The sequence below is a fragment of the Monodelphis domestica genome, chromosome 1, assembly GCF_027887165.1.
Source record: "Monodelphis domestica isolate mMonDom1 chromosome 1, mMonDom1.pri, whole genome shotgun sequence".
NCBI lineage: Eukaryota > Metazoa > Chordata > Mammalia > Didelphimorphia > Didelphidae > Monodelphis > Monodelphis domestica.
The window spans coordinates 709,575,625-709,600,366 of NC_077227.1; the positions used below are offsets into that span (position 1 = coordinate 709,575,625).

Consider the following 24,742-nt stretch of genomic DNA (forward strand, 5'->3'; position numbering starts at 1 on the left):
TATATATATATATATACCATTCCTGGCAACACTTCTGTCTGGTCATAGTATAATCATGTTTATATGTTGCTCTAATATTTGATATTTTTATATCAGTATTCATGAGGAATATTGATCCAGAGCAAGTACTTGACTGTTTTTGTGTCATGGAATCCTTGAGCAGTGTTGTGAAGCCTCTCAACTCCTATTCAGAAAAATGTTTTTAAATGCCTAAAACTAAATTTACACAAGGTTACAAAAGAAATCAATTATATTGAAATACAGTTATCAAAATATTAAAAAAAGAAATTCACAGCCCTAGGTTAAGAATCTTTGCTCCAAAGAGTCAGCTAAAATTAATTGAAACAATAACTTCAGCACAATTGCAAAATATAGAATAAATCATCAGTATTTCTGTATATTAACAATGAAATCTCACAGGAAGAGAAAGAAAGAAAAATTCCATTCAAAGTAACTGCAGAATGTATAAAATATTTGAGTTTGTGTAGTAAGATACAATTATAAGGATATAACTGCAAAATGCTCCAAAAGAAATAGATAGACCTAAATAATTAGAGAAGTATTAATTGCTTTTTGTTAGACTGAGTCAGTATAATAAGTGACATTATAACCTAAATGTATTTACTTTTTTTAGTATTAGATCTTTGAAACTACCAAAATGGTTACTTTATGGATCTAGAAAAAATAATAAAATTCATCTGGAGGAGTAACACGTCAAGAACCTCAAGAGAAATAATGAAAAAGTCGGATGGAAAGGGATTTAGTAGCATAAGTTATCAAACTACTCTACAAAGTACTTCTTATCAAAACAATTTAGTACTAGTAAGAAATATTGAGGTAAATCAGTGGAACTGATGGGGTACTCATTATAGAAAAGCAAATGAGCCCTGTTGCATAGTGTTCAATAAACATGAAGGCCCCAGCTATTGAGGTAAGAAGCCAGTGACACACAGTAGAGGAATCAGTAATAGACCCTCCACATACCAGTATCCTAAGAACTTTGCTTATTTTTTAAGGATTAGTTAGACTGTTTCAGAGTAGTAGTTTGTCATTTGTTGACTTTTTAAAAATTGCACTTTTCTTTGTATTTCTGTGTTACTAATCATGTAACCACATTACTTCCCTACCATAACATCCACTATAATATCTCTATCAGTCACTGAAGTGTACTCTTTAGGAGATATAGCTTATTCTATGTTTCTTTCAGATAATCTCAACGGAAAACTTCATAATTTAGAACATATTAAAAAAGAGCAATGAAGCAAATTGGGTGTACAAAAGAAAGTAAGGAAACTAGTGTAAACATTTATATAATACCTACTGTGTGCCAGTCGCTGTGCTAAGGACTTTGCAGATATCTCATTTGAACCTTGTAACAACTAGGTAGGTCTTATTATTATCTCCATTTTACAGATGAAGAAACTGAGACTAATAGAAGTTGCATGACTTGTATAAAGTCACACACCTAAGTAAATGGTTGGGGTGAGATTTAGACTTAATTAAAAAAAAACAGAATTCCCAATCTAGCACTTTTATCTAATTTGCTACCTAGCTGCATAATGGTGTTTCATTGTTTAGCTACTTTGGTAAATAGCCTAAAGGTTTCTAAAACCTATAGAAAAAGTTATATATATAGTAAATATTTAGAGGAAGATTTTATTAATAAATACTTTGTGTATAAAGCATAGACGACTACTCTAGTTTTAATAAGTTGCTGCATGTCTGGGGTGCCCAAGATTTTTTGCCTTAACTTTAGTTTGAACAACTTCTTTCCTTACAGTGTGGGGAACATGTTTATTATTTTTCCTTTTGTTAATATTGTTTGAATCTAACTTTATATAGTAGAAACAGTCTAACACAAAAGCTTATTGTACAGGTTAGGCTGACCTTAGAGATGCTCATGTGAAGCCAGATACCTGCAGGGAATGTTTAGATCCTATCCAATTAGTTCTTAGGGATTTTTCTAAGGATTCAAGAACATGTTAAGTATTAGTGGTAAATGTTACTATCTGTAAGTCTTGATAGTCATTTAAATCCCCCACAGAAACCATGGAGCTTACTGGAACAGTTATGTTTACATTGGCCACAGTGGTAATAGGACTTTTTTTTACCTTATTAAAAGTTATCCATTCTGAAATTTTTCAGATTTCTATGTCGGCAAAGAAATGGATAACAAAGGATAGCAGGTGATTGTAGTAATAGATGATTCAAGGATCTGAATTTTATAAACATAAGAAAATGGTTTTTGCCTTTTATTATTTTTGAGTTTTTCTTTCCCCAAGTTCATCAGTTTTTTTCATAATGTCTTATCTGATATGTTTTGCTAGGTGGCATAGACAACAGAGTGACAGATATAGAGTCCAGTTCAAATCTGGCTTCAGACTCTTATTAGCTGTGTTACTCTGGCCAAGTCATTTAACTTAGTTTGCCTTAGTTTTTTCCTCATCCATAAAATGAGATGAAGAAGGAAATGGCAAACCACTCTACTTACTATCTTTGCTAGGAAAACCCCAATGGGGTCATTAAGAGTTGAACATGACAAAACAATATATTTTGGTTCTCCTTCATACTTTTTCATCTTTTGTCTGTTTTTCCTTTTCTGTCCCCTAAATTATATTCTCTCTTTCCCTGTTACTTTCCACATTTATCTTTTTAAAAAACCCTTATTTTCTTTCATATCTTTTTTCTCCTTAACAGATCCTAGAGTTAGTTGCCAGCCAGCTGGTATTTGAATAGCTTGACTGGCATTTTATCACAGATAAATAGTTGCTTCTGTCTGTTTTGCCCTGTTTGAGCCTTGCTTTAAAAAAAAAAAAAGATCATCATCTTGTTTATTTTTTTTAGCTAGCTTTTTAAAAAAAATTGAATTAGAGAATTTAGAGGAGAAAAAGTTAGGACAAATATAAAAAGTTTTCTAATTCTTATACATGCTTATAGTTAGGATTAGAAATATAGATAAAATAATGGAGAGTTTTCTAGGATGGTTAATTAATGAGTTATATACTTTTAATATTGTTAGTAATTCACTATTGGCTAGAAAAGGATGATAATGCATCAGAGCTATATAAATCTAGTGGCAAGTGGTCTTATATAGTTTACTCTTCTCTTATAATTTACAGGCATAAAGTGCACTATATATAGCTTCACATTTCATTTTTAAAATAACTAATTCCAGGGGAGTAAATTATAGAATGTTTTTGCAGAAGTATTTAAAATTTGAAATATTGCTTTTAGATGAAAAATGATTAAAGATGGAGTACTCAGATGCATCTACAATCTTATCATTGTGCTTGTTCCCTTCAATTCATCAATGACTTCATCTTGTTCAACTCTTGCTCATGAGAGCCCTTTTGTAATACACACATTGATACATATAGTATAAATATTTAAATGTAGTAAATTCAGCTTTCCTAAGTGGTTTCTAAACTGTGGTTTTTCATTTGAATGTCAGAAATTGAATCCAGAAATTGAATAATTGTATAACTGAATACTTAAATCACTTAGCCAAATTAGTTGGATCCTTTAGCCATGATTGTGAGGACCAATCAGGAAATTCATTTATTCCGTTCCTTTCCTTTTCTTTTGCTGGCTTTGTTTCTTTGTTTATTTTTTTAACCTTAATTATAATTGCTTATACAGTCAGTGAATGATAATGTTGAATTTGCAAAAGTCTTTCTTTTGGTGGGGTTCAAGTGTGCCTGGCTAACAAATAGTTATTTTTTACTGTGTAAGTGTAAAGAAAACTTATGAATTTGCAAATGATGTTTTTCCCTACATTAGCAATTCAAAATACAAATATTAAACTTAATTGTATGGTTCATTGGGGATATAAACCCCAAATAAAGTGAGGCATTTGTATAAGTAGAGATTTTCTTTGTCCCCCAAAATACCATTATCTTTCTTAAGAAAAAAAATTTTTTTCAAGAGAACTGTTTCACCAAAATACACCAAATTGCATCATTTTTGTGAAAACAAAACAAAACTCAAATTTCAAATACCTGGAATATTTCATGAGTAGAATATAAAGATATTAGGATAAGATATATCTAGGAGCTGTGATTTGTTTTTTTTTTTACCATGAGAATACTCTTTCCAATGATAATGGCAATTCTATATAAATTCTATATAATTTTTATCCTTAGGGAGTAGCTTAAGTCTCAGTGAGGTTAAGTGACTTATCCATAGTCAGTTTGTAGTAATTGTGAGAGGCAAGATTTGGGTCCAGTTGTTATTGATTCTAAATCTAGCAAGGTTATTTACTATAGTATGTTGCTTCAAAAGTAAAATGAAGGCGTGTTTTTGAATAAATATCTATGAAGTAACTCATTGAACTCTAACATTCATTTCATAGCCTGTTCCCTTGTTTTTATTTCTGCTGAATCATATTGTTAAATATTAATATAGCATGTTTTGAATGAATAATGTGTACATAATGTGATTTTATGGTTGTCTTTGAAGATTCACTTTTACATCACACATTTTTCTTGTGCTTGCATAATAATTTTGTCCAATTATACTTGTCTAATATTTTATAGTTAACTAAATTACTAGCATGTAAAAACATAAATTCACAGTGTAAAATTCAGTATAAATATTTAAAACTTAAAGTTTTAAAATAAAAACTTTAGAAGAGCTGAAAGATTTAGTATAGCAAAATTTACATGGAATATTATTGCATTGAGGACAGATGTATTGAAATGTGAGTTTCATTGGAATTACAAGTAAGTACATAGCTAGAAAAGCCAATATCTAAAAATTTTAGCAGGCTTATAAATAAGAACCAGATTCCAGAAATATACTCTGATTCCTCACTCAAAGGTCCTTTTTCCTGACAACTTCATCTGGATATCTGGAACACATGTGAACTAGGAATCAAACAAAAGTTGCTTCATCACAAAATAAATCTAGATAAATTGATCTCAGGTATTTTTTAGATCTGATATTGTATGGCTATATAAAAGTGACTTCTAGTCCAGGGACTAAGGTCAGGTACCATACTTATAGGAGAAGCCTCTCAGGCTCTCCTTTCAGAGTCTATTCTTGTAGGTATACTTTTAATATTTTAGAGCATATAATTTTTTGATTTCCAAATATATTTTTCTTCTTCTCTACTCAGAAAGTCATCTCTAATCACAAACAAAAAAAATGGAAAAAAGCAATGTAGCAAAGCCATTCAATATATCAGTTGTGCCTCCTGGTATATGGTATCTAGGATATTCCACACCCCTGGTCTCACACTTCAAAAATGTATTTATGCTTTATTTTAGTATTAATTATTTCAAAACTCTTGAGTTTCTATTTCTCTCCCTTTCTTTAGCTGTTCCCCCATCCATTGAGAAGACAAGCAACACGATATCAGTTATATATGTGAAGTCATGTAAAACATATTTCCATATTAGCCATGATGCAAAAAAAAGAAAGGCAAGAAAAATAAAGTAAGTGAAAAAAGTGTACTTCAGTTTGCATTTTAAGTTCATCAGCTCTCTCTGGAGACAGAATTTTCTTTATGAAAATTCCTTTGGAATTGTTTAGGATCATTGTATTGATCAGAATAACTAAGATTTTTACAGTTGATCATCCTTACAGTTACTGTGTACAATATTCTTTTGGTTCTGCTCACTTCACATTGGTTTAGTCATACCCCATGTTATTTATTATAGCACAATGGTATTCCATCACAATTATATACCATGACTTCTTTAGCTATTCCCCAATTGATGGGTATCCCTTCAATTTCCAATTCTTTGCCACCACAAAAAGAGCTGTTAGAAATATTTTTTTTCATATAAGCCATTTCCCTTTTTCTTTTATCTGATAGTTGTATTGCTGGGTCAAAGGTTTTATAGCCCTTCGGGTGTAGGTCCAAATTATTCCCCAGAATGGTTGAGCCATTTCATAATTTCACCAACAGTTTATTAGTGTATCTATTTTTCCACATCTCCTCCAGCATTTGTCATTTACCTGTTCTGCCATGTTAGTCAGTCTGTGGCGGTGCTTCAGAGTTGTTTTAATTTGCATTTCTCTAATCAATAGTCATTTAGGCCATTTTTTTGGTATAACGACAGGGTTTATTTCTTCTTCTGGAGACTATATTATTTGTGTCCTTTGACCATTTATCAGTTAGGGAATGGCTCTTATTTTGATAAGTTTGGCTCATTTTCATTGAGAAATGAGCCCTTTATCAGAGAAATTTGTAAATTTCCTTGGGGTTTCCTTGATCTCCTTCTAATTTTGGCTATATTTGTTTTGTTGGAACAAAACCTTTTTAATTGCATATAAAAAATTATCCATTTTACTTTCTATGACCTTCTCTCTCTTTTGCGTGGTCATAAATTTTTCCCTTTTTGCATAGATCTGACAGGTAAATTTTTCCATGCTCCTCTAATTTGCCTGTGATATCATTCTTTATAGAAATCATGACCTATTTCAACCATATCTTGGTGTATAGTATGAGATGTTGATCTATGCCTAATTTCTGCCAAACTGCTTTCAAGTTTTCTCAGACATTTTTTTTTTAAATAGTAAGTTCTTACCTGAAAAGCTTGGATCTTCAAGTTTCTCAAACACTAGATTGCTATGGTCATTTACCTATGTAAATGTTATGTACCTAATCTATTCCCCTAATACATGACTCTATTTCTTAGGTAGTACCAGACTGTTTTAATGATTACTGCTTTGTAATATGGCTTGAAATCTGGTATTGCTTAGCTGCCTTCCCTTACACTTTTTTCCATTGATTTTTCCTTGTTATTTTTGACTTTTTGTTTTTCCAGATGAATTTTGTTGTTATTTTTTTTTCTAGCTCTATAAATTGATTCTTTGGCAGTTTGATTGGCATGACACTGAATAAGTAAATTAATTGGAGCAGAATTGCTATTTTTATTACCCATAAGCAATTAATGTTTCCCCAATTATTTAGATCCATCTTTATTTGTGTAAAAATGTTTTGTAATTATGTTCATATAGTTCCTGGGTTTGTCTTGGTCTCTGGACTCCCAACTATTTTATGTTGCCTATAGTTATTTAAAATGAAATTTCTTTTTCTATTCTTTCTATTGGCTTTTGTTGATAATATGTGGAAATGCTGATGATTTATGTGAGTTTATTTTATATCCTGAAATTTTTCTAAAGTTTTTCATTGTTTTAGCTAGTTTTTTAGTTGATTCTGTAGGGTTCTCCAAATTTACTATCATGGTGTCTGCAGAGTGTTATTTTTGTTTTCTTCATAGCCTATTCTTATTGGTTCCCCCCATTTCTGTAAAGGGAAGAATCCAGTGCATTTTCTTAACTCTTCTCAAGGTTCAAACTTGGTCATTATAATTTCACAGTATTCAGTTTAATTTTTTTCTTTTTCCTGTTTTTTTGGTATCCTTATATAATTTTCCAGGTTCTGCTTTATTTCACAGTATCCCTTCATATAAGTAATTGCTTATGGCTCATTACATTTATGAACTGTTGTTGAGTTAACCATTCCTTAATTTATTATGGACATTTACTTTGCTACTACAAAAAAAGGCACATCCTTTAAAAAGTGTAATTTAGATTACTTGGTCATCTATCTTTACTTGTTTAAAGCATATAATTTTTACTTCTGGCAAATTTTCAGGAATGCACATGTTTCATTTAGTTCTTCTGTTTAAACTGTGAGGGTAGTAGAATAGCAGAAAATAAGGAAGAAAATTATAAAAGTAATATAGCTTTTAGGTCTATATAGCTTTAGATTTATAATCATTAATTGTTACTAATTTTGATGTGAAATATTACTCTAGTATATAAACATTGAGTTTATATACTTTTGGACGACCTGAACCATATCCATAGTGAAATTCTCTTGTAAATGAAACCAGAAGACAGAAAAATTGTAGGTAACTGATGGCTCACAGATTCTTTTCTTGGAGAGGTGAATAAAAGCAGTTGCTGAGGTTAGTTGCATCCTTTTCCTAAAGACAACAAAGAACATCCTTTCATGATTTACTTGGTTGATCTTGTTTTGTAGTAGGTAGTCACAATGAGTTTAAATAAACAGATCACTATGCAGATAACTGCAGCTTGTGCATCAACTTTTTTTGTTGAGGATGAAGAAGTAATGACATTCAGTGAAAGTTTTCATAAGATACTATAGGCCAGTAATGGTGAACCTTTTAGAACCTTTTAGGGACCCTGTGCTGGGCCCCACTCTGCCTCCAGACTGTGTATCATGATCCCTCCACTTGGGGGGTAGAGCAGAATGAGGGGTCTGTTGCTGAAGAAGCCTGGGGTGAGGAGGCTCAGACACTCAGTGCTACCCCACCCCTTCCAGTTTGGGGTTAGGTTGGCTCCCAGCTGGCTCACACCTGCCCAGGGGAAAACTGTCTCCTGAAGCCACTGGGACTTGCTCCTGCAACCAGCTTCCCTAGGGGTAGGCTGAGGGAGGGGGATGCTGCCTGGCTTGGATCTGCCTGGAAGGTAGAAGATAGGTGAAGCCTAGGTGGGATGGCTTAGAGATGAGTGCCTCCCCCCTCCTTTGGGGGGGATTGACTCCCAGCTCAATTGTATATGGGGGGAAGCCACCTCCTACAGCCACACGGACTTGCCCCTGCATCCAGTCTCTCCTGGGCTGCCTATTGGGTTGTGCCCCATGTTGGGGTGGGAATAGGGACAGGGGGAGGGCAGTTAGCCTTGAGGAGTGGAGTCACTCCCCAAACTGGTGGTTGACTGGGAAAGAAGGAAGTAGAGATCTTTTTAGGGGCCAGGGCCAGGCTGGGTGGTGGGAGAGGAGACCCCTCCACTCCCATTCCCTCCTGGAGTCCTTAGTCCCAGACAGGGGAAGGACAAAAGGAGGGGCATGACCTGAGCACTCCACTCAGGGGAGGGAGTAAGGGCACAGGGAAGTGTTGTGGAGTTGGGGAAGGGATCAGCTTCTGGGAGGGGTGTGGGCATGTCCACAGAGATGGCTCTGCATTCCATCTTTGGTATGTGTGCCATAGGTTTGCCATCATGGCTGTAGGCTAAGTAATCATAGAACACCTTTCAATATGAGAGAAGGGGCATCTAAGTTGATGGAAAATATTGGATTAAAAAAATACAGGGTAGAGAAATGAAAGTGGCCAAAAATTTAAAGATTAATTAGAAGTCTCATGTATAAATATCTTGAAAATTTCCTTAAGAATAAAGTCAGAATCAATCTAGGTAAAATGAATGAATATTTACAAAAATATAAATTGCCTAGATTAACAAAAGAGGAAATGCAATACTTTATTGAACAAGAAATTGAACTCCCCAGGAAAAAATCCCCAGGGCCAGATGTATTCACAAGTGAATTCTATCAAACATTTAAAAAACAACTACTCTTAATACTATACAAACTATTTGACAAAATAAGCAAGAAAGGAGTCTTACCAAATTCTTTTTATGACACCAATATGTACTGCTACCTAAGGCAGGCAGACCAAAAATAGAAGGAAAACTACAGCCCAATCTCTCTTTAATGAAAATAGATGTAAAAAATATAAATAAAATACTAGCAAAGATACTATAGCAAGTTATCACAAAGATTACTTACTATGACCAGGTGGGATTTATATCAGGAATGCAAGGCTGGTTAAATATTAGGAAAACCATCAGCATAATTGACCACATCAATAATCAAACTAACAGAAATCACGATTATCTCACTAGATGCAGAAAAAAGCCTTTGACAAAATACAACATCCATTCGTATTGGAAACACTAGAAAGTATAGTAATAAAAGGGCCTTTCCTCAAAATAATAAGTGGTATTTATTTAAAACCATCAGCAAGTATCATCTGCAATGGGAATAAGTTAGAAGCCTTCTCAATAAGATTAAGAGTGAAGCAAGAATGCCCATTATCACCACTATTATTTAATATTGTACTAGAAATGCTAGCAGTAGCAATTAGAGAGGAAAAAGAAATTGAAGGAATTGTAGGCAATGAGGAAACTAAACTATAACTCCTTGCAATTGTTATGATGGAATACTTGGAGAATCCTTAAAAAGCTAGTAGAAATAATAAAAACTTTAGTAAAGTTGCAGGGTACAAAATAAACACATACAAATCATCAACATTTCTATATATTTCCAACAAAACTCTGCAGCAAGAGTTAGAAAAACTCCATTTAAAATCACTTTAGACATTATAAAATATTTGGGAATCTATCTGCCAAGACAAACACAGAAATTATCTGAACACAATTGCAAAACATTTTCCACACAAATAAAACTAGATCTACACAATTGGAAAAATAGTAATTGCTCATGGGTAGGATGAACTAATATAATAAAAATGACAATCCTACCTAAACTAATTTACTTATTCAGTGTTATACCTATCAAACTCTCCAAATTTTTTTTTAGAATTAGAAAAATAATAACAGAATTCATTTGTAAAAACAAAAGATCAAGAATATCAAGGGAACTAATAAAAAAAATGTGGAGGATGGTGTCCTAGCAGTACTATATCTTAAATTGTATTATAAAGTGATCATCAAAACAGTATGGTACTGGCTAAGAGATAGAAGGATGAATCAGTGGACTAGACTAAGGATAAGTGACCTCAGCCATCTTGTGTTTGATCCCTGCTTTTGGGATAAGAACCCACTATTTGACAAAAACTGCTGGGAAAATTGGAAAACATTATGGTAAAAATTAGGTTTAGATCAATATACCAAGATAAGTTCTAAATGGCTATATAATTTAAACATAATGAGTGATATTATAAGTAAATTAGGTGAATGTGGAATAGTATACCTGTCAGATCTATGGAGAAGGGAAAAATTTAAGACCAAGCAAGAGATAGAGAACATTACAAAATGTAAAATGAATAATTTTGATTATATTGAAAAGATTTTGTACAAACAAAACCAATGTAACCAAAATTAGAAGGGAAGCAACAAACTGGGAAATAATTTTTATAACAATTCTCTGACAAAGGCCTAATTTCTCAAATATACTAAGTCAAATTTGTAAGAAATGAAATCATTCCCTAATTGGTCAAGGGATATGAACAGGCAGTTTTCAAATAAAGAAAGAAAAACTATTAATAATCATATGAAAAAGTGTTCTAAATCCCTCCTGATTAGACAAATGCAAATTAAAACAACTGAGGTACCACCTCACACCTAGCAGATTGTCCAGTATGACAGTAAAGGAAAATAAATGTTGGAGAGGAAGTAGCAAAATTGGGACACTAGTGCATTGCTGGTGGATTTGTGAACTGATTCAACCATTCTAGAAGACAATTTAGAATTATGCCCATATGGCTCTAAAAGTATTCATACCCTTTGATCCAGCAGTACCACTACTAGGTTTGTATCCCAAAGAGATTTTTTTAAAATGGAAAAGGATGTTTGTACAAAAATATTTATAGCTATACTTTTTGTGTTGGCAAAAAATTGGAAAATGAGGGTATGTCCCTCAATTGGGAAATGACTGAACAAATTGTGGTATATGATGGTGATGGAATACTATTGTGCTATAAGGAATGGTGAACTGCTTGATTTCTATAAGAACTGGAAAGGCCACCATGAACTGATGCGGAGTGAAATAAGCAGAACCAGGAGAATATTATATACAGTAACTGAAGTATTGTGGGACAATCAAATGTAATAGACTTTGTTACTAAAAGCAATGCAATGATCAAGGACAATTCAGAGGAACTTCTGAGAAAGAATGCTATCCACATCTAGAAAAAGAAATGTGGGAGTAGAAATGCACAAGAAAACATGATTTATCACTTGTTTATATGGTATATGATTTGGGCTTTTTTTTTTTTAAACCCTTACCTTCCGTCTTGGAGTCAATACTGTGTATTGGCTCCAAGGCAGAAGAGTGGTAAGGGCTAGGCAATGGGGGTCAAGTGACTTGCCCAGGGTCACACAACTGGGAAGTGGCTGAGGTCAGATTTGAACCTAGGACTTCCCGTCTCTAGGCCTAGCTCTCAACACACTGAGCTACCCAGCTGCCCCCTGGGCTTTTGTTTTTAAAAGATTACTCTATTACAAAAATGAATAATATGGAAATAGGTTTTGAGTGATAATATATGTATAACCCAGTGGAATTGCTTGTCAACTCTGGGAGGGGGGGAAGGGAGACAACATGTAACCATGGAAAAATGAAAAAAATTTAAAATTAAAAAACAATAAAGTCAGATTGTACTTATGAAGTGAGTACTCTTCATCACAAAATTGAAATTGACTATATCTCAATAGACAGAAAATGATTGGTTACTGATCAAGGAACCTTTCAGAATCAGTTGTCCATTTAGTGAGATCATAAATGATTATGATTATAACAAAGTACAAAATTAGTGAAAAGAGTGAAGCAAAACATTTTCTAAACTCTAGGTACTGTCCTAATAAACACTGGGAATACAAATGGAAGCGGAAAGATAGTTTCTACCTTTAAGGAATTTACATTATAAAATTGAAAAAGGTGAGTGGAGGATAAAGGAACAGGGGGAAGGTACCCATAGGATAACAGTAGAAAATTCCAGAAAATCAGGAATGGTACCAGGAGAATAAAACATGTCTGGCCCAATTATTGTTGTTCAGTTTTTTCCTTTGTTTTAGTTTGTTTATTGTGTTTCAGTTGTTGTGACTGATCCCATTTGGGTTTTCTTGGCAGAGTTACTGAAGTGGTTTGCCATTTCCTTCTCCAGCTCATTTGACAGATAAGGAAACTGAGGCAAACAGGGTTAAGTGACTTGCCCAAGGTCACACATCTGGTAAGTGTCTGAAGCTAGATATGAACTCGGGAAGATGTCTTAATTTTGACATTAGGGCTTTTCATTTTTGTAGGAATAATCCAATGAATTAAAATTTTTTAAATTAAAAAATTTAAATCACTGCTGTTTTTCTTTTTAGATGGCTTATAAAATCATTTCTTCATTGTGGTCTTAAAGCTTGACAATGATATATCTAATTGAGATTAATTTGGTAATTTTTCTTGTCGATACCCTTCAAATCTTTTTATTTGCTATCTGTCCTTTATAGGACATTATATCATATAGTTCTTTGAAATATACGTTTTTTAGATTCATTGTTTCATTTGGGGAAAACTTTACAATTCTTTAATTTTTTTAATTTTTTTTTTGCCCTCTACTTAGATTCCACAATTTTTATTAGTTCTATAATCTGGCCTCTGTCTTTTTCTTTTTTCCATCATTCTGACCTTCAGTGAAACTTTTTTTTATTGAATTTATTTTTAACATGAATAGATAGGTAGATGAAACATTTATTAAATGCTTAACATGTGCCAGAAATTGCATTAAGTTCTTCAGATACAAATATAAGCAAGAGAGGCTCTATCCTTTAGGAGCAAACATTTTAAATGGATAAGACAAAACATAATGTAAAACTGAGAAAGGCCTGGGATAGAAAGGGTACTCACATGGGTAATGTAGATATTGAGAAGGAGGAAAGAGAAAAAGATAGACAGACAGACACTCCTAGTAGGAGAGGAGAGGTTCAATAACAAACCACTTCAAAGAAAAAAATTACAATTTCTGTATGGAATATTGAGTTTCACTGTCATTGAGCACTCTACTAGCAGATGTAATGGGTTTCTGATGACAATTGTGCTTTTGTTACAGAATTTTTTCCAAGCCTTTCAAGTTAGTATCAGCATTAGTATTTAGCATAAAGGGTTTGTTTGGTGTGCATAGGCCAGTACTGATTCTGTATGACACAGTTGACTAAGTCTTTAAATACTTGTTTGCATTTCCCATCTTAATTGTTTCTAAATGTCTTCAATGAGTTTAAGTCAAACTGACCTTTCTGGTCCTTCTGCTTTTTGTTTTTTTGTCATCATCTCATATGAGATTGTTATAAATTGTTAATAGTTTCCATTTGAATTCTAGAAAAGTTTTAAATTTTCACATTCTTTGGATATGGCCATCTATAGAGTTCTTTTTTCTTTGGATCAATGTTCACTCCTTGCTGGGAGATTATGTGACTCAAATACTTGCCAGGAGCTCTACAAAAGTATCATTTATTAATTGGCAACTTCATGCCATTTTCCTCTTGCTGGTCCAACACTTAACATTAATCTTGACCCATATCCTTCTAGTATCTTTTCAAAGACATGGATGTCATCCAGATATACCAGTATTTTCAGATAGTTCAGGTCTTCAACTACCTTCTTCATTAGTGCTCCCAGGGTACCTTAAGACAAAGTCAGATTGGTAAAATCCATCTGGGAAGAAGGATGCTCTCTTCTTTTTGTCTTCTCCCATTGGAATCTGATAATATTTATTTCACAAATTCAAAACTGAGAACTACTAATTGTCTAGCAAGTAGTCCAGGACATCTTGAATCCTTGGTATGGTAGGCTGGTTCACTTTTGTTTGCTTGTTCAAAGCAGTTCACTCACATCTAGGTCTTTCCAGCCTTTCATGTCAGTACAGCTTTTTTTCCTCTTTAGGGATTCATTTATGACTTATTTAAAGATGGCTAGGCTAACCCTTAAAGAAGAATGTGCTTTTTTCTTCTACTAAACATCCCATTAGTGAAGTGCCTGATCTCTTTCAATAACCCCTAACCCTTCTATGACATATCCCTTCAGGCAGCATCTGTTATGTAACTGCACTCATCAAGATAAGAAATCTTTCAGGAAGCCAACAGGTCATTTCCAATAGATAGTTTTTTATTGGAAATGGAATGTTTTGAAAAAATTTTGAAAAAATATGAAAAATAAAGGTGGCTAGGCTCAGTGATGATAAAAATGCGAGTGAGTAGTTTGTTCAGATGGTTTTTGATATCTCTCTCAGATAGGAGACTCTTATGTGACTTCTTTCAGAAAGTTGTGGAGTCCTGAAATAGATTCTGTGAATTGCTTCTTGGGCATATTCCATATTCCATTTTTGCAGTGAAAGTCCTTCTAACCTCTTACTTAATTCTATAACTAGTTTTTCCATTCTACAAGTACCAGGGACTCTCCAGTTAAATTTCCATGAATCTATCCTAGATACAGAAAAATCAGGTTTCTGATAATGTTTTCTGCCATCATTTATTTCTCTTTTCTTATATGCATTTATACATGGTATACAAATGGTCATAATACTGTGTCCCAGCTTGTTGCTTCAAGTATGTTATTAGTTTCTAGAATAAGATGGAATTGTTCCCAGTTATTGTTGACACAAAGATATTCTTTGGGTCTGGACATAACAAAGTCAAAGAATCCACTTCTCTGTTGACATTTTAATCCCCCCCTTTAAATGAAATTTCAAACTTGCTTAATGTAGCCTGAATATAGGTTGTTCTTTTTATTTAATCCATAGCGTGCTAACCATTTTAGAAGCTGCAGCAAAGTTTTCCTCAACTGTCTTTCCTAAAAGGACTGATCATAATGGTCACTAGTTTTTATTATCTCATTTATGGAGGGTTCTAAGGGAACCTATATGCAGCTGTTGTTTGAGGTTAAGCTTAATTAAGTCTTCAAGTCCTGAGGTGACCTCAAGTTGTGGCTCCATTGTTTCCTGACACTTGTTTTTTGAAATAATAGTTTTTCCTTGATCTATATGGTATTCCCTTCTTGAGTGCATTTCTCATTCTGTTGTCCATCTGGGCTATGATTAAAGCATAGATAGCTCTAACCCTTTTCCTGTTTTCTATGTTGGTAGTATCCTTGCATTAGTCAGTTGTTACTTTTTACCCTACCCAGGGTGCTGGTCTTGCCAGTGTTCTATTTCAGTAGGCTCCCTATAGGTACTTGACCTTGAATCTAGGTGATTATATGTGGTCTAGTTTTGTATAGTTGTGATACATTGCCAATATTTTATTTTTAATTTAATTTATTATAATTAATTACATTATCCCCTCTATCCCTCTGAAAGGTATTCTGTAGGCTCCTATAATTATGGTTTTTCTATTTCTCTTTTCTCTTTGTTTAGTTTTTCTTTTTTGAATTTACTAACTTAAAATAATTATTACCATAAGGTTTAGACTATACACTGTCTTCATAGAATGTCAACTCAAGTTATTTACTGCTGTGTGACCCTGAGCTAGTCATTTAACCTCTGCCTCAATTTCCTCATTTGTAAAGCAAAGGATAATAATGTCATCTACCTTTTAGGGTAAGTTAAAGCAATATTTATAAAACTCCTTGTAAGCCAGTACATAATTCTCTACATAAGTACTAGCTATTATTATTCAGGAACTCACATCTTTGATATTCAAAATTAAAGAAGTTGAAGTAAATAAGACTAATAGGTTTTTAATCATTGAAAGGAAAAATTTTATGGGAGAATTTAGATATAATTTTTTGCAAATATTTAAATGATAAATAGACAAGTGACCTTTAGATTTGAAAACTGAAGTGATAATATATGTAATTTTGTTAATTTATCATGATTTGTATTTTACTAATATTGTTATTTCATAGTCACAGGGAAATGGAAATCTCTCAATAAATTGTCAGAAATTTGGCTGTAAATCAGGATATGTGGTGTTTCTGTAAATCAGGATATGTGGTCATTCTCTGTAGCTGTAGAAACTCCACATCCAAATAGACCTTAAGGATGATACTACCTTTGTTGCTCTGTGTTAATTAGACATTGATAGAAGTTAATGAGGCCTCTGAATGAGAGCTAGATTATATCTAGAGCCAATAATTTATATTTACCAAAGGACCCAGTTAAAAGGCATTATAAGATAGTTCTGAATTTGTTTAACATGTTTCTTTTTAACTGACCAAATGAGCTTTATTTTTTAAACTATTACTTTTCATCTTAGAATCAATACTCTGGATTGGATCCAAAGCAGAAGAGTGGTAAGAGCTAGGCAAGTGACTTGCCTAGGTTCACACATCTAGGAAGTAGCTGAGACCAGTTTTGAACCTAGGACTTTCTGTCTCTAGACCTGGGTCTTAATCTACTGAGCCACTTAGTTGACCCTGAACTTACTAAACTTTAAAAAATTACCAAGAACATTTTATCCACAAACTCATTTAAACTAATTATGCATTCAAGCTTATTTTATAGCTAAGGTTTTAAAAGTTTGTGAAGGGGAATGTGTGCTTTAGTGAAAACTATTTTTCATTTGCTCATTGCTTGTTTTCTTTAATTCCTCCCTACTCCCTTACCTCTCACATTCATATATGATTGGTTAAGTTCTGTAGTTTCTACCTCTATAACATCTGTCTCCTTCTCTTCACTTATACTTCAGTTCCCCTAGTTCAGGTCTTCATTACCTGACATTTAGATTATTAAAATAGTCTTCTTGCTGGTCTTCTTTCCCCTTTCCAGTGCATCATTCCCACAACTGCCAAAGTCTCCTGATACACTGATCTGACCTTGTAACTCTTTTGCCTGAAAACCAGCTTTCTTCTATTCACTATTGTTTTTACCATAAAATAAAAACTTAGATTTTCCACAGTCATGGTCCAGCCGACCGTTTCAACCTTATTTCATATTGTTTCTCTCCATACATTATTCATTCTAGCCAACTTGGATCACCAACTATTCTCTAAACTCAACATTCTATTTCTAGTGCAGTTATGAAAGCTATTCTCTAACCCACTTCTTCCCTCATCTTACCTCTCAGAGCCCTCTTCTTTTAAGGTGTAGCTCAAGTGCTACTTCCTCTAAGAAATTTGCACTGATTTCCTTCTATTTTCCTAGAGCACTTTCTTTGCAGCTGTCCCTTGACTCCACTATACTGTACTACCTTAGATTATTTTTATTTACACATATGATATTTTCCCCAAGCAAAATATTTTTTGAATATAGGAATTTTCATCTTAGTATTCCAGGTGCCTAACCCATTGCTTTGCATAAATTAGTTGTTTAATGAATATTTTTGAATAGACTTATTACTGTTACTAATAATTCAAACATAGCTAATTCTTATTAAGAAGCTATTTTTGCTTAGGGAAATATAATAATTCTTAATAGTAATTACTGTCATATGATATTTCATTTACATCCTATTCTCTTTATACTGACTGCCCTCAACCTTGGAATACATTTCCTCCCTACCTTTCCACCTTTTGAAATCTCTAGTTTCCTTCAAGATTTAGCTCAAGTGCCACCTTCTATGTTAGTCCTGTTTTGATTTCCCCTTTCTCTATGTTCTTCTCTCAAGATAATCTTGTACATATTATCTCTCACAATTAAAATGTAAGCTTCTTGAGGGTAAGGACTATTTTGTTGTATCACCTAGTTTAGTATGGATAAGAAACAGGCATGGATAGTGTAATTGCAGGTACCAGCTAGAGCAGGGTAGATGAACTGGAGTCTGACGTAGTCACAGCAGAGCACATGGGACTTGAAGAAAAAGCTATTAGATTCTACATTGTATAGTAACCTACTAGCTAAAGAATATGAAGAAAACAGTTCTCAAAAGAAGAACTGAAAACCATTAACAGCCATATGAAAGAATGTTCCAAATCAATAATAGTAAGAGAAATGTAAACAGAACATTTCAACTTTGAAGTTTGACTTCACAATCAGTAAATTAGCAAAGTGGACAAAGGATGAAAAGTCGATATTGGAGAGAAAGACAAGAATATCAATCATACATATTAATGGAGCTTTATAGTATGGCCATTTTCAAAGCAATATGGAATTATGTAAAATCAGTTCTTTCATTGCTCATACTCTTTAACTGAGAGGTTGCATATATACTCCAAGGAAGTTATTTATAAAAAGAAAGATTTTGTAGATACCAAAATATTTTATAATGGCACTTTTTGTGGTACTAAAGAACTAGAAAAAAAGTAGGTGCCTATCAGTTGGGGAATAGCTAAAGAGTTCATGTTACATGAATGTAATGGAGTATTGCTATGCTGTAAGGGATTGGGCATCTAAGTGGTGCAGTGGATAGAGTGCCTTGACTGGTAGTCAGGTAGACCTGAGTTCAAATGTAGCCTCAGACATTTACTGGCTATGTGACCCTGGGCAAGTAACTTAACCCTGTTTGCCTCAGTTTCTTCTTCTATAAAATGACTAGTGGAAGAAATGGCCAACCACTCTAGTATCTTTGCCAAGAAAAAGCCAGATGGGGTCACAGAGTCAGACACAACTGAAGTGACTAAACAACAACAAAGAAATGATGCTGAATACAAAGAAGCATGGAAAGATTTACAATGTACAGAAGCAAAATGAAGTTAATAAGCAAGTCAAGAAAACTGTAATGACTACAACATTGCAAATAGAAAGAACAACAATCACAAAAGAATCATAAATGAATACTGCAAAATTAAAAAGAATAAGCTTGAACCCAAAGATGATACTTTTTTTTAGCACTTTGCAAAGATGGGTGAACCATGAATATGGAATATTGTGTTATATGGTCAGATTTTTTTCAATGTTTTGATTCATTTTGCTGATTTTTTTTCCTTAAAAAAATTCTTTATGTGAGATGACTAGAAGGATGAAGTTGTACAGAGGACAATTTAGACTATATAAAACCAAATTTATATTAGTAACTTTAAAAAAATTACATTCTAGCTAGCATGTAGCTTTAAATAGAGATCTGAGCTATACTTATTTCATGGGTATTGGAAACTTTGGGAGAGGAATTTCCCCACACTAATGCAGGTCAGACCTCTGCAATTTGTAATGGAGGGAAAGAGGGAGAGCATTTCAGACTTGAGAACTATCATTGCAAAAGGCAATGTCCTTCATGAGAAATTATTGCCATATGCTTGAATTATAGAAAACATATTAAATTGGTCGAAGGGAATTCCTCATCATGGTATAGTTTTTATACCATAATGGAATGTCTTTGAGGGCAGGGATTATTATTGTTACTTTTTATTTATATCTCCAGCCTGATACATAATAAAGGCATAATTAATGCCTTTTAATTGATTGTGCGAGTCACTTGTTCTTCATTCAGGTAACTTGTAGTGGAAAGAGTGATGAATTTAGAACCTGATTTTTAATCTTAGCTCTGCTTTTTGCTACCTGCTTGTCTCTGGGCATGTCACTTAACCTCTCTAGGCCTCAGTTTTTTTTTCATCTGTACAATTAGGAAATGACTTTGATAACTATCCAGCTCTATATTATGATTATGAGACAAATTATGTTTTTATCTTTATGTATTTTTCTGGCCAATAGGTTGTTATAGAATTAATATTTCAGAATAAATGTTTGTCATAGGCAATAAGTGTTCTAAGAATTTTATATGTTAGGAATTTTTCCTGATGGTAAGCCTACATTTTTGTCAAATTTAACTTCATTTATTGCTCTTGATTCTGTTTCCTGGGGAAAAATGGGACAAATCTAATCACTCTTAACATCATAGCTCATCAAATCCACAGATAGATCTAATCTAAAAGTACTTACCTTACCTTTCCTTTTATGTCATCTCCCCATTTTCTTTTCCAGGCTTAACATCTGTAATAGTTATAGGGATTGTAGGGGATTGATTGAAGAACAACAGGGAGTAAGCAAGGTTTTGTAACAGGGAATGGAGGGGTTGAAGGGAGAGAAGGAATATGACTGCCAGTGAGGTAAAAGTAAAGGAATACCCCCTCCTGAGAGGCTGTTTTTGAAAATTGGGGTTCCTGAGAAATGGGCCAGCTGTGGTAGCCTGAGGGGGATGTCTTTTCTATTGATTGATGTTGAAGATATCCCAGAGCAGATAAGTCTGGACCCCCGTGAGGGACAAGCTTCCCCTTGGACCAAGGTTGCCTGGCAGGGGTCTGATAGGGACTGTTTATGGCTGTCCTTGGCTTCAGCTCCCTCTATGTCCCCTGAAATGATAGTCTTCTTATCTGACTGTCATTTATTTAAATAAAGATGAATTTTAATAACTCGTTTGGAATGGGAGGTATCAGGGAAGAGGGAATAAGGATTTCCCTATACTTTTCACCAGATGAGGTTTGAGTCTCTCTCAGCTTTTGAGCTAAGGCTAGGCCTTGCAGGCTGGTGGAAGGTTTCTTGTATTCCTGTCTATGCTATATCTGTGCTAGTTTTCTTAAGTTCAAAGTCTTTAGAAGTAGACAGCAAGAGGAAGAAAAGGTTCTGACCTTCAGAACTGTGTCTCTTCGGGCTGACACCCCTAAAGACTGGCCTTAACAGTTCAAACTGCTCCCTTTCAATCCTTTTGCTTGATGACATGATCACAGGAATCCAGGTAGAGCACACAGTTGGGAAAACAGGAATAGAGACACTTCTATCCAGAGACAAGGAGAGAGGCTCCTTCCAGTCCAAGGGCCAGGAAAGCTGACCAACTGTCACTCCAAGTTGCCCCCCCCCCCCCAACTGTCATTCTTGTCAATATTTTCTCTCTAACATTCCAACTGCTATTTGTTCCACCTGAGTGGCAGAAAGTCCAAAACTTGCTTCAGTTTTCCTTTCCACACATCTGTCAGTCAACAAAAGCATTTATTAAGCACCAACTATATGCCAGGCATCAACAATTCCTTCAATTGATCCTCATAGAATATGAACTAAAGGCTCTTTATTATCTTGATTGCCTTTTCACTGGACATACTTTAGCCTTTCTTAAATTGTGGCACTTAGACCTGAACTCCATATGTAATCTGAGTAGAGCAGAGTGCAGAGGTATTATTATTTCTTTCCCCCAGAAGATATGCCTCTTCATGTAGTTCAAGCTTGCGTTAATTTTTTTGACTTCCACATCCCACACTGCTCACTTACTAACTTTGTGGACTATCAAATCCCTTCGATTATTTTTTAGACATACTTCTGTGTGACCATGCTTCCCCCATCTGTTTATTTGTTAGCAGTTCTTCCAAGTGTATCATCACCTGCATATTTGTTGAACATGGACATTTTTTACTTTGTTCAAGTAATTTATTTTTAAAAAACAAACATTGAATAACTTAGGACCAACCCCACATCTCTGAGCAATATTCTACTGGATATCTAATAAGTTGATATGAAACCACTAATACTCTGTGAATCTGATCATTAATTCTAAATCTAGATAATTGTATTATCACCTAGTATACATTTTCCTATCTTTTCTACAAGAATAGCATGAAATACTTTATCAAATGATTGGCTAAAATGTAGGTTATATTTATAGTATTTCTCTAATTTATTAGCATAATGGGATTTACCTATAGATTTGTGTAGAGAGCACATAGTAAGGAACTTGTTCTCCCAATGCAGGTCTGCAGGTAAAATGAGTTAACTTTGTTAAAAAAAGAAAAAGAAACAAGGTTAGTCTGGCATGATTTGTTCTTGATGAAGGCATGACTTTTTGCCGATTCCTTTTTAGATGTTCACTAATGTTTTTAATGATGTATTCTAGCATTTTTCCAGGAATTAGTCAACTTTATCCTAAACTAGTCTATAGTTTATAAACTATTTTTTTGAAAGGTAATTTTTTAATTTAATTAATTAATTAACCGTAACCCTTCCTTCCTTCCTCCCTCCTTCCCTTCCTCTTTTCCTCCTTCTCTCCTCTCTCTCCCTCCCTTCCTTTCTGTCTTATAATCAGTACTATGTATTGGATCTAAGGCAAAAGAGCAGTAAGGGCTAGGCAATGGAGGTTAAGTGACTTGCCCAGGGTTACCCAGCTAGGAAGTGTCCAAGGTCATATTTGAACCTAAGACCTCCCTTGCTAGGCCTGGCTCTCAATCCACTGAGCTACCTATCTGCTCCCCTATTGTATCATTTCTTAAAGCATAAACAACTTATTCTCAAATCATTTAGCACTCTTCTTCAAGAAGTACCTCCTGGGTTTTTTTGTGTGTGGGTTTTTTTTTTAAGTATTAGTTATATACTTGCTCATTTCCTTCCCTTCTTCCTCTGTCTGATATTCTTATATTTTTTTAAGGGTGGAGAACAGAAATGAATTTGTCATCAAAGTTTATTAACAGACTACCTGAACAGAAAGAGGAAATAGATAAGGAATTAGGGAAACACTTTACAAACTTGGCATGATATAGTAGTGGCAGAAGATTAATTTAAGAAATTTAAGGGTGTTTGTTCAACTAAGTTATATGAAATTTTAGTATCGCAGTCTCGGTATATAGGATTTACTTGTTGGGATTAAATTTTTCTAATTTATGTTCAAGTGGGTGCCAACTTTGTAACATTAATGTTACTACAAATACTACTAATATTAATGATTTGTAGTTAGTATCCATTTCTTAAATCCTATACTGATTACTTTTTTGCATTTGCTATTTTTGGCTGACACTTATTCAGTTGTTTTTTCAGTTAAGTTGCTCCCCCAAACAAGAATTTCTTTGGACCCCCTGGATTGGGTGATTGATTGGGCTGCTGAACACAGAGAAAGGAAAATTACTCTGCCTTAATTGTTACTAAATATCTCTCTTATCTGATGTAGAAATTCTGGCATTTGTGGCATCTCTTCTGTCAAATTACTTGTTAACAAAGTCTGTATATGATTTAAGATAGTCACATGTACTTTTGAAATTGAGATAGTATCTTATTTAGATTAACATTTCACTTTTAACCTTGCAGTTTTTAGGTGTGTTAAATGTTTCTGGAATGAAAGATATCAATGAGATAAAATAAAAACAGTACTTAGATTTCTAAAGAGTACATTTAAAAATGTTTTCATTCACTGCCAAATCTGTATGTCTTTTATCATATCTTTGTAAAGTATTTATAAGGTACAATATATTTTTGTCCCCATATCATTAGCCTTTTCCTATATTTTTGGATTTATTAAAATTTAAAGAATAATTTTAAAATAAGCACATAAAACTACTTTATTTTGTTACTTTTCCCAAATAAAATGGCATTCCATTTCTTTTCCAGCTCAAAAGCTTGGGTTTACCCTTGTTCATTTGTTGTCTAAATTGCTCTTCATTTACTTACAGCTAGAAAATTACCAAATCCTTGAGGGATTATGGTGGGAGGTGGGGTGACTTAAAGGAAGAGGAATAGAAAGTGAAAGGGGCTGCAGTTCAAAGTTCCTAGTCCAATTTAATTTCTTCTTGTTTACTAACATGTATCCTCCTACCCAACTTTCCTATTAGACTGTTCAGTACATTAATTTGCCTAGCAAAATTTGTAATTGTGTTCCCACTTGAAAAAATCAAGTGAATTCATTTAAATAGAAGACAACTTTTATAAGAACACTTTTGAAGTTTTTTTTTTCCTTAGGAAACTAGAGTTTAAAGATCACTGAATAGATCAGGCTTTTCATTTATTTTCTGTTAATCACTTCCACTTATATATAACCATAAGATGAATTTCTTTTTGAGGTCATTTTCTGAATTTGAAGACAGGAAAATTGGTATTATATGGAGTCTGAATATAGTTATAAGCCTTAATTACTTAAGTAGCTTATTTTTAGTCTTAAAAATGTTTTATTGGTAATTTTACATAATGCTGGGTGACTGTAAATATTTTTGCCTGCATTAGTATAGTGATATATGCATAAATGATAATTGTGCCTGAAAATAAGAAACTGCATGTTTTTCAGAGGAATTACTAAAAACATATATAATAAAGAGCCAATTAAAATAACAAAAGCTGACTTAAGAAATAGAACAGATTATTATTAGTTATTCCCAAGTTCTGTGAAATACTCCATATTTCTGTAGTAAGTATTTTTATACATGTTGATAGCACTGAATAAATCTGGGGCAAGGAACAAGTGATAAAATTATTATTCATTTAAAGCTTTTTCAGGAATACAACTTTTTAAAATAGAAATTTGTTCTGTTGCTGGATTGTTCTTGTTGTTTTGGCAAAGACATACAATCATTTTAAAGGGAAAATTTTATATAATATGGACAATACCCATGTGTGATAATAATAGTACGTTATCTAATTACAAAGCTAAACAA

General features: G+C 33.5%; 1 protein-coding gene across 10 annotated transcripts in view; it reads left to right on the forward strand.

The window, feature by feature from the left end:
- The window catches only part of NFAT5 (nuclear factor of activated T cells 5), a 241,361-nt gene that overhangs the window by 95,902 nt on the left and 120,717 nt on the right, over positions 1-24,742 (forward strand). Inside the window, exons 4-5 of one of the 10 annotated variants that reach the window (XM_056811368.1) lie at positions 5,318-5,435; positions 12,623-12,722. The exons of 5 other annotated variants lie outside the window; for them this stretch is intronic. The gene's annotated coding sequence lies outside the window, so the exon portion shown is untranslated. 4 more of the 10 variants (XM_056811378.1, XM_056811370.1, XM_056811391.1 and 1 more) reach the window with 4 other exon arrangements.